General features: G+C 47.3%; 1 pseudogene; it reads left to right on the top strand.

Moving 5' to 3' along the window:
• Window positions 1-6,363: 6,363 nt before the first annotated feature.
• LOC130867702 (40S ribosomal protein SA-like) lies at window positions 6,364-7,709 on the top strand (annotated as a pseudogene).
• Window positions 7,710-10,118: the final 2,409 nt, after the last annotated feature.

Raw genomic sequence — 10,118 nt, 5'->3', positions numbered from 1 at the left:
TTTTTTTTGGTTTTTCAAGACAGGGTTTCTCTGTGGTTTTGGAGCCTGTCCTGGAACTAGCTCTTGTAGACCAGGCTGGTCTCGAACTCACAGAGATCCGCCTGTCTCTGCCTCCCGAGTGCTGGGATTAAAGGCGTGCGCCACCACCGCCTGGCCGGGTACTTTTATCTATAGAGCCATCTCACTATGTAGCTCAGGCTGACCTTAAATGCAAGGAAATCCCCCTGCTTTAGTTGTGATTATTGGGTTTCTTTTTCATGATATTTATTGAGCTCTACATTTTTCTCTGCTCCCCTCTCGACTTCTCCCCTCCCCCCTTAACCCTCCCCCAAGGTCCCCATGCTCCCAATTTAAGTTTGTTTTCTTTTTTTTTTTTTTTTTTTTTTTTTTTTTTTTTTGGTTTTTCGAGACAGGGTTTCTCTGTAGCTTTGGTGCCCGTCCTGGAACTAGCTCTTGTAGACCAGGCTGGCCTCGAACTCACAGAGATCCACCTGCCTCTGCCTCCCGAGTGCTGGGATTAAAGGCGTGCGCCACCACTGCCCGGCTGTTTTCTTTTTTAAAATAAAAAAGAAATGAGGGGGCTGGAGAGATGGCTCAGAGGTTAAGAGCACTGACTGCTCTTCCAGAGGTCCTGAGTTCAATTCCCAGCAACCACATGGTGGCTCACAACCATCTATAATGGGATCTGGTACCCTCTTCTGGCATGAAGGCATACATGCAGGAGGAACACTATAATTAATAAATAAATAAAACCTTCTTTAAAAAAAGAAATGATTGGGCAGTATCATGTGATTGATTCTGTTTATAGTTCAAACACAAACTTTTATGTGATCTTCACGCTCGCCCCACCCCCTGCCTTCAACAGACTGCCCTACCAGCTTGAGATGATCTTTTAGGGGGTTATTTTTTGTTTTTATTTCTTTCTTTTTGAGATGGCTTCTCAGTAGCTATGGAGTCAGTCCTGGAACTCACTCTGTAGACCTGGCTGGCCTTGAAACCCCAGAGATCCACTTGCCTCTGCCTCCCGAGTTCTGGGATTAAAGGTGTGCGCCACCACCGTCCGGCCCAGCGGTGGAGAGTATTGTTTTAGAAGGCCCTGTGGTATGTCCAGACTGGCCTCGAACTCTTGATCCTCCATCCTCCGCTTCCTGATTACTAGGATTACAAGGCATGTATCACGACACCTGTCCACCAGGAGGCTCTTGAGAGCATCCAACACATTGAGACTGATTCTCTTCTGAAGCCACTGATGAAAGTGTGCATTTTAAAATAATAATTAATCTGATTATTGTTTTACCCATCTAGTATTACGTGCAGTTCCTCCTTTGTAATGTGGCTTCTCTTTTCCTTGATGAGGACTCAAGGTGAAGATCTCTCACCTGTTTACTGGAGATGCTCTTCTATGCTGTGCTCTCTTGTCTACTGGCTGCAAAAAAAGTTTTCAAAGGCATTTAATTAGCAGCCTGGCATATGTGGTGCCCATCTGTAACCACAGCACTCAGGAGGCTGAGGCAGGAGCAGAAGGACCAAGGCCGGCCTTAAAACAAGACCTGGGCAGGGGGGAGGGGCGGCGCTGGAGAGATGGCTCAGGAGTTAAGAGCATCGCCTGCTCTTCCAAAGGTTCTGAGTTCAATTCCCAGCAACCACATGGTGGCTCACAACCATCTGTAATGAGATCTGGTGCCCTCTTCTGGCCTGCAGGCATACATACAGACAGAACATTGCATACATAATAAATAAATATATATAAAAAAACAAGACCTGAGATGCAGCTCAGTTGGCAGAATGCTTGCCTAGTATGTAGGAAGCCCTGAGTTTGATACCCAGCACCTCCTAAAATTGGGTATAGGGGTAGAGTGAGTTCCAGGACTGCCAGGGCCGCACAGAGAAACTCTGTCTCACACACAACACACACACAAAAAAAAAAAGAAGAGAAGAGAAAATGTTTTTCTCCACTTGCTAGCATGTTTGAGGCCCTAGGTTCAGTCTCTAGTGCCTTAAGAAAAATAGTAAAAGAGTCTTAGATTTCAGTGGCTTCTGTTTTGCTCCTACATCTCTGCATCTGGACAATGGCACTGGTCAGCATGTAGCATGACTGCCCCTCTGGATAGATCATGGGCTCTCCCACAATGCTGGGTAGCCTTCCTTCCTGAGAGCGCGGGACTCTGCAGGCACCCCGAGGGTCCCTGGCTCTTCATCTTCTACCAGCTGATCTCTCTGCAAGGATGGGAAGCTCAGAGGTGTGTGGGTCCATGTCTCTCTAATTCCACCCGGAGGCTCAGAAGTCACACCCTTCATCTTCAATGCTGGCTATGGCCTAGTGGCTCCCCTACCCACAAGCCCCCAGTGACTTCATACTGCCTTGACACCCAGAGCCCTAGTTGCCACCTGACCTTCCCTAACTGTACAGCCTGCATGTGACTATTTCCTCACCTTAGCACTCCGAACGGTAAGGCAGGGGAAATGGCACAGGAGGTCCAAACTCCTGCTATGAAAGCCTCAGAACCTGACTTCTATTTCCAGAACCCACGTAAATGTGGAAGGGTAGAAGAACCCACTCCACAGAATTGCCCTCTGACTGTCACATATGTGTCATGGCACATGGGCCCATACCCACATATGGACATAACAATTTTTTTTTTTTTTTTGCTTTTTTCGAAACAGGGTTTCTCTGCAGCTTTGGAGCCTCTCCTGAAACTTGCTCCAGGACCAGGCTGGACTCGAACTCACAGAGATCAGCCTGCCTCTGCCTCCTGAGTGCTGGGATTAAAGGCATGTGCCATCACCACCCAGCATAATAATAAATTTAAGTAAATGGAGAGATAGCTCAGAGGTTAAGAGCACTGACTGCTCTTCCAGAGGTCCTGAGTTCAATTCCCAGCAACCACATGGTGCCTCACAACCATCTGTAATGAGATCTGGCACCCTCCTCTGGCATGCGGGCATACATTGAGGCAGAATGTTGTATACACAATAAATAAATAAATCTTTTTTTTTTAAAAAAAGAATTTTCAAATAAAGTATGCATTAGCTCCAGTTTTCTCATATGAGAACGAGCATGTGGCACTTACCTTTCTTTCCCTGGCATAATGACCTCCAGGTCCATCCATTTTGCTGCAAGGGACATGGGTTCACTCTTTTTATAGTTGAATAGTATTCCATTTCATTCTTCTTCATAGCTGAATAGCACATTAATAGTATCCTAATAAACATGTGCAAGTCATATGTTAATGACAAATGAATTTTTGGCAGTGCAAGGAATTGAACGGATGCTAGGCATGCTCCCTACCCTCACCCACAGTCACTGTCTAGAGTATCACACTATATACACTGCATGGTGTAGCTAAAGTTCACAATGTACCCTATAAGAGATATTTTGTTTCGTTCTCAAGACAGACTCTCTATGATCCAGGCTATCTAATTTAGAGCTCTCTCTCGCTATCACAGGCTGTTCTTCAGTGCGTGACCCTCCTACTTCAGCCACTTTCTGGCCTCTACAAGTGTCAGACACGCATGTAGTGTACAGGCACACATGTAGGCAAAACACTCATACATATTAATTTTTTTTGAAATTCAGTATCTGGAACTATCATCTGGATGGGTCCTAAATGGAATCATAATTATTCTCTTTGTTTTATTCTGCATGTGTCTGGGGCAGGGGCGACACCCAGGGCCTTCAGTATGCTAGGCAAGCACTCTAGCACTGAGCTTCAGAACCAGCCCCTACAGTGTTTTCTTTTTTAATTTTAAAATTTATTTTATGTGAAGCCAGGTGGTGGTGGCGCACACCTTTAATCCCAGCACTCAGGAGGCAGAGGCAGGCGGATCTCTGTGAGTTCGAGCACAGCCTGGTTTACAAGAGCTAGTTCCAGGACAGGCTCCAAAGCCACAAAGAAACCCTGTCTCGAAAAAAAAATTATTTTATGTGTATAAGCGTTTGCCTGCATGGATGTGTTGACCACATGTTATGCTACATACAAGCCTACAGAAGTCAGAAGAGGGCACTGGCTCCCCTGAAACTGGAGTTATAGACAGTTGAGAGCAGCCATGTAGGTGCTGAACCCAGGTCCTCTGCAGGAGCAACAAATTCTCTTAAACCGTTGAGCCACCTGTCCAGTCTCCCAGCCACAGTGTTCTTACAAGAGGAAGGTAGACCAGGTGGTGGTGGTGTACACCTTTAATCCCAGCACTTGGGAGGCAGAGGCAGGTGGATCTCTGTGAGTTCGAGGCCAGCCTGGTCTACAAAGTGAATTATAGGACAGCCAGGACAGTTACACAGAGAAACCCTGACTCAAAAACACAACAAACAACACAACAAAACAAGAAACAAACCAAATGATGAAGGTAGAGTGACAGAACACACACCCAGAGGAGAAGGCCACATATCAAGAAAGGTTGGCAACCATCAGAAGCTGGAAGAAGCAGGGAATGAAGTCTCCCATAAAGCCGGGGAACAGCAGTCCTGCTATCTGCCTTTTGCATTTGTGTCTCCCACCCTCCCCCAACCACTAACTGGGAGAGAATAGCTTTCTGATGTTTTCCCAGTACCATCTGGCCCCAATCTGTGCACACAATAGATTGTCAATAAATAATGTTTAAACAGGAAGAAGCCAGGCAGGGTGGTGCACACCTGAAGCCCCAGCTATCTGGGAGGCTGAGCCGGAAGCATCACTTGAGTCCAGAAGTCCAGATCCTCTTGAACAGCTGAACGGGAGTTGTCTGTGCAGTGGGTTGGCTTGCTGAAGGGACTCAAGGCGGTGTTGCTACAGGGCTCGGCCTGCAGGTGGCAGCAAAAGCATAGTCAGGGAGACAGAAAGGCCACTTTTTCCTCTGGGGCAGGCAGGGTGGGATTTCTAAGCAGCTGAACTTAAAACATCAGCCTGGAAGGTAGCCCTTGCTCCCTGGACAAGGGAGGCTCTGCTTGCTTTCTCTGCTTGCTCCTCTCATCCCTCACAGCAGGCTCCTCACGACCCCAAGAGCACAGACCTTACTTTTCTCTTCTGCCCTTGAGCCACTCGGCCCCCAGCATCTAGGAGCTAAATTCAAGACCCTGCCTGATTCCTTCATTGATCAACTGGAGAAACAGGGACACCAAGAGGCCCAGGAACCTGTTCAAGATCATCCAACATGACAACAGCAATGAAGCTAAGGCACAGATTTCCAGAAATGAACCTGTCTCCCTTGTACACAGTCACAGTGACCTTTTCTTTTGTTTTCCTTCCTTCCTTCCTTCCTTCCTTCCTCCCTCCCTCCCTCCCTCCCTCCCTCCTTTCCTCTTTCCTTCCTTCTTTTATTTTGAGACAGGGTTTCTCTGTGTAGCCCTGGCTGTCCTGGAACTTACTCTGTAGACCAGGCTGGCCTCGAACTCAGAGATTCACCTGCCTCTACCTCCTGAGTGCTGGAACTAAAGGTGTGTGTCACCACCACCTGGCAATAAAAAAAATTTTTTTTAAAGGAAATGGTGCCAGGCATGGTGGTGCACGCCTTTAATCCTAGCACTCATGAGGCAGAGGCAGGAGGATCTCTGAGTTCGAGGCCAGCCTGGTCTACAGAGTGAGGTCCAGGACAGCCAGGCCTGTTATACAGAGAAACCCTGTCTTGAAAAAAAGGAAGGAAGGAAGATAAGAAAAACAAGGACTTTTTTTTTTTTCCTTTTTGAAACTATATACCTTGGAAAAGGACCTTTTTTTGTAGGGTAGAAAAACACTCTCTAATAGAAAGGCGACCCATAGAATGGAAGAAACTATCTGCAAATCATACCTGGTGAGGAATTTATATCCAGAGTAGATAGAGAATTCCAGAAACTCAATACCCCCCCCCCAAGAAAAAACAACCAATGTAGAACTGGGCAAAAGGGGCTGGGGAGGTGCTCAGGCAGTGGAGTATTTTCTCGCAAGGCTGAGGACCTGAGTTCTAGGGCCAGCATCTGTCATTAGAATGCCGGCTGGTATTGCGGCTCCCAATGACAGGAAAGAGTAACTGGTGAGCTCCAGGCACGAGAAGCATTGCTGGAGGGAACGACTGAGCTTGTCCTCTGGCCTGTACATGTGTGTACACACATGAGCACACCTACATAAACACACACATTAAAATAAAATTTGAAAACTTTTAAAAAAGAAACGGACAAGGAGGAGCTGGAGAAATGGCTCAGAGTTTAAGAGCACAAATGTAGACATTTTTCTTTTTTTCCCCCACCTTTCCTACATTGCCCTATATGCTGTTCTTTTTTTTTTTTAGAAATAGACAAGGAATACACGTACATACATTTGCTTATTTTTTCCCACGTTTTCCACACTATGAAAGCAACAGGTCCCTATGGTGCTGTTCTTGATTCCCATTGTAACTTAAAGGGACACTTACACAATGTTCAGAGCTATTGATGTCCTGAAGATGAAGGAGAAGGATGTCCTCAAATCCCTTGTCATAGGAACCCACTTAGGTGGCACCAACCTCAACCCTCGACTTTCTTTTTTTTTTTCTTTTTTTTTTTTTTTGGTTTTTCAAGACAGAGTTTCTCCGTAGCTTTGGAGCCTATCCTGGAACTAGCTCTTGTAGACCAGGCTGGCCTCGAACTCACAGAGATCCGCCTGCCTCTGCCTCCCGAGTGCTGGGATTCAAGGCGTGTGTTGTCACCACCGCCCAGCTAACCTCGACCTTCAGATGGAGTAGTTCATCTACAAAAGGAAAACTGATGGTATCTACACCATAAATCTGGAGAGGGCCTGGGAGAAGCTGTTGCTGGCAGCTTGGGCTCCTGTTGCCATTGAGAACCTGGCTGATGTCAGCATCATCTCCTCCAGGGACATTGGCCAGCGAGCCGTGCTGAAGTTTGCTGCCGCTGCTGGAGCTACTCAAATTGCTGACCGCTTTACATCATGGGTCTTCAGTAACCAACACCAAGCAGCCTCCAGGAAATCACTAGAAGTCACTACGTCTAGTGGTGACTGATCCCAGGACTGACCTCCCCACCAGCCCCTCACAGAGGCATCTTACACCAACCTGCCTACCATTGACTCTGTAATGCAGACTCGCCTCTGTAGTATGTGGACATTGCCAGCCTGTCAGGAGCCGTGTCCCCCCAAAATTTACAGGAAGCACCGCCGTGAGGAGTTTTTGCAGAGGGCTTCACTTTCCAATTGTATTGAGAATAGTCTTATTGACCAAGCCTATCTCACACCCAAATTAACTGTTAATAGAGAGCCTCTGTTAAGGGAACCTGCCTCACATTCCAAACTATCTAGACAACTAGGTGTGTCAACTTGTGACTTCCTGACCAAGGAATCGTGACCTGACCGATCATAACCCCTTGGCCTACGTGACGGACCTGGACCACGTGGCAAGACCCCGTGCCCCAGCCCCCCAAGCTCCTCATCCAGGGGCTATATAAGCTGTAACCATGACTCTAATAAAGGGAGGCTTCGACAAATATGCCTAGCCTCCTTCCTTCTTATCAGCCTATGTCTTTCAGGTAGTGCCTCTCCGTGACCCTGGAATAACTGACCAGCCAGGCGGGTTACAAACCCTAGACAGAGTAACCCGTCAAGGCGGCTACACCAGCCCACGCAACAACGAGGGTACTCACTCGGTGGGTCTGAAGCGGATGCTGGCCCCGGAAGTACTCAGCATGGGATGTTATGCCTGACCCAGAGGAGACTAAGAAGGAGGATCAGGCCGCTGCTGAGAAGACTGGGACAAAGGAGGAATTTTAGGGCTCCTGAGGTCACTGTTGCTCAACCAGAGGTGACAGCCTGTTCTGAGGGTATGTAGGTACCCTCTGTACCCAGCCAGCAGTTCCCCACCGAGGACTTGAGTGCCCAGCCGACCTGAGGATTGGTCAGCAGCTCCCACAGTGCAGGCCACAGATGGGTTGAAGTCACCACCGAGCGATCCCAAGCCGCTCTGCAGACACCCGCGCAAAGAAAGGAAAATAAAGTTCCTAAAGCTGAAAACATTTTTTTTTGCAGGGGCTGGAGAGATAGATGAGCGGTTAAGAGGACCTGGGTTCAGTTTCCAGCACCCATGGCCAGTTACAGCTACAGTTCCATGGGATTGGTCACCTTCTTCTGACCTGTGTGGACACCAGGCATGCATGTGGTGTACACACAGACATGTAACATACACGTAAAATAAACAAACCTAAAAATATATCTTCAGCACTCAAAAGGCAGAGAGCCAGGTGGATCTCTGTGAGTTTGAGACCAACATAGTTGACTTAGCAAGCTCCAAGCCAGCAAGACTTGAGCTTCCAGCCCTCTATCAGTATTTAAATATTGCTGACCTTACTGTTAAGTTGTGGGATATCAAGGGGGAAAGTCAGCAGGCTCAAGCACTTTACCTCTTCTGGGCAGAGACTGCTGTGTCAGGTTAGGGGAACAGCTGCCCTATTTACTGTACTCATTTGGTGATTAGCGTGGCTTTATGAGATGCATGTCAGTGCCAAGTTGACAAAGGGTATATATCTTAGTCACTGGTCTATTGCTGTAAAGAGACAACATGACCTTGACAACTATTATCAGAGAAAGCATTTAATTGGTGCTTTAATCCACAATCATCACAGGGGAAGAGCAGGGTGCAGGCTGCAGGTGTGGCAGGCACTGTGCTGGAGAAGTAGCTGAGAGCTACATTTTGATCCGCAGGCAGGGACTGGAGTGGGCTGGGCCTATATAGGCTTTTGAAACCTCAAAGTCCACCCCAGTGACACACTTTCTCCAACAACGCCACGCTCCTAATCTCTCTCAAGTAGTACCAGTCTCTGATGACTAAGCAATTATATGAGCCTATCGGGGGCATGGGGCATTCTTTTTGCTTTATTATGTATACAGGTTTCTTCCTGGATGTATGCCTTCTGGCCAGGAGAGGGTGCCAGATCTCATTACCGTTGGTTGTGAGCCACCATGTGGTTGCTGGGAATTGAACTTAGGACCTGTAGAAGAGCAGTCAGTGCTCTTAACCTCTGAGCCATCTCTCCAGCCCTGGGTTTTGAGACAGGGTTTCTCTGTGTAGCTCTGGCTGTCCTGGAACTTGCTATGTAGATCAGGCTAGTCTTGAATTTACAGAGATCCTCCTGCCTCTGCCTCCCAAGTGCTGGAATTAAAGGAGTATACCACCAAGCCTGGCAAGGGTGGGGCTATTCTTATTCAAACCACCACAGGTGAGCTTTGCTGTGTTGGGCTGACTGTGATGTGAGGTGCCCCAGTTGAACATTTTTCTGGGTGTGTCAGATGAAGTGACACTCACTTTACTGAGTGACTGGACTAAACAATATAGAATGCCCTCCTTCCCTTTTGTGAACAGGCTTCATCCAACCCACTGGGGGTCTAAACAGAACAAGAGGCAGAGGAAGGGGGATTTCCTCTTTGTCCCTCAACTGAACTTCTATAATTGTCCTCCTGGTTGTTATAGGTTCCCAGTTTTCAGGTGACTTATTACGGGACCTCTCAGCTTCCATAATAATGTGTTAGTTCCTTTAAATAAATCACATATTGGTTTCTTGGAAGAAGCCTTAGTAATACACCCAATAATTTTACTTGTGCCCCTAACACTAACATAAGTACACAAAACAGTGGACACAAGTCTGAGAGGAATGATGAGGAAACCTTGTAAAACGCAAAAGATTTGTGCTTGCTGCTCTTTCAGAGAACCCACGTTCAGGTCCCAGTACCCATGCCAGGCAGCTCACAACTGCCTGTAACTCCCGCTCCAGGGGACGTGATGCCTTCTTCTAGTCTCCATGGGCACCTGCACATGCGTGACATTTAATACATACACATCAATTTTTTTTGTTGTTTTTCGAGACAGGGTTTCTCTGTAGCTTTGGAGCCTGTCCTGGAACTACCTCTTGTAGACCAGGCTGGCCTCGAACTCCCAGAGATCCGCCTGCCTCTGCCTCCCAAGTGCTGGGATTAAAGGCGTGCGCCACCACCGCCCGGCCATACACATCAATTTTAAAATTAATTTTTAAAAAGTGTAACAATGAAGAGAAACATGAGTGGAACAATCCTTTTTTTAGATTTATTTATATTTATTATGTATACTACATTCTGTCTCCAAGTATGCCCACACACCAGAAGAGGGCGCCAGATCTCATTACAGATGGACGTGAGTCACCATGTGGTTGC

This window comes from Chionomys nivalis, chromosome X, assembly GCF_950005125.1.
Source record: "Chionomys nivalis chromosome X, mChiNiv1.1, whole genome shotgun sequence".
In the NCBI taxonomy this organism is placed as follows: domain Eukaryota; kingdom Metazoa; phylum Chordata; class Mammalia; order Rodentia; family Cricetidae; genus Chionomys; species Chionomys nivalis.
Note: the sequence above shows the minus strand (reverse complement) of the source record. Positions and strands in the feature narration are given on the sequence as shown.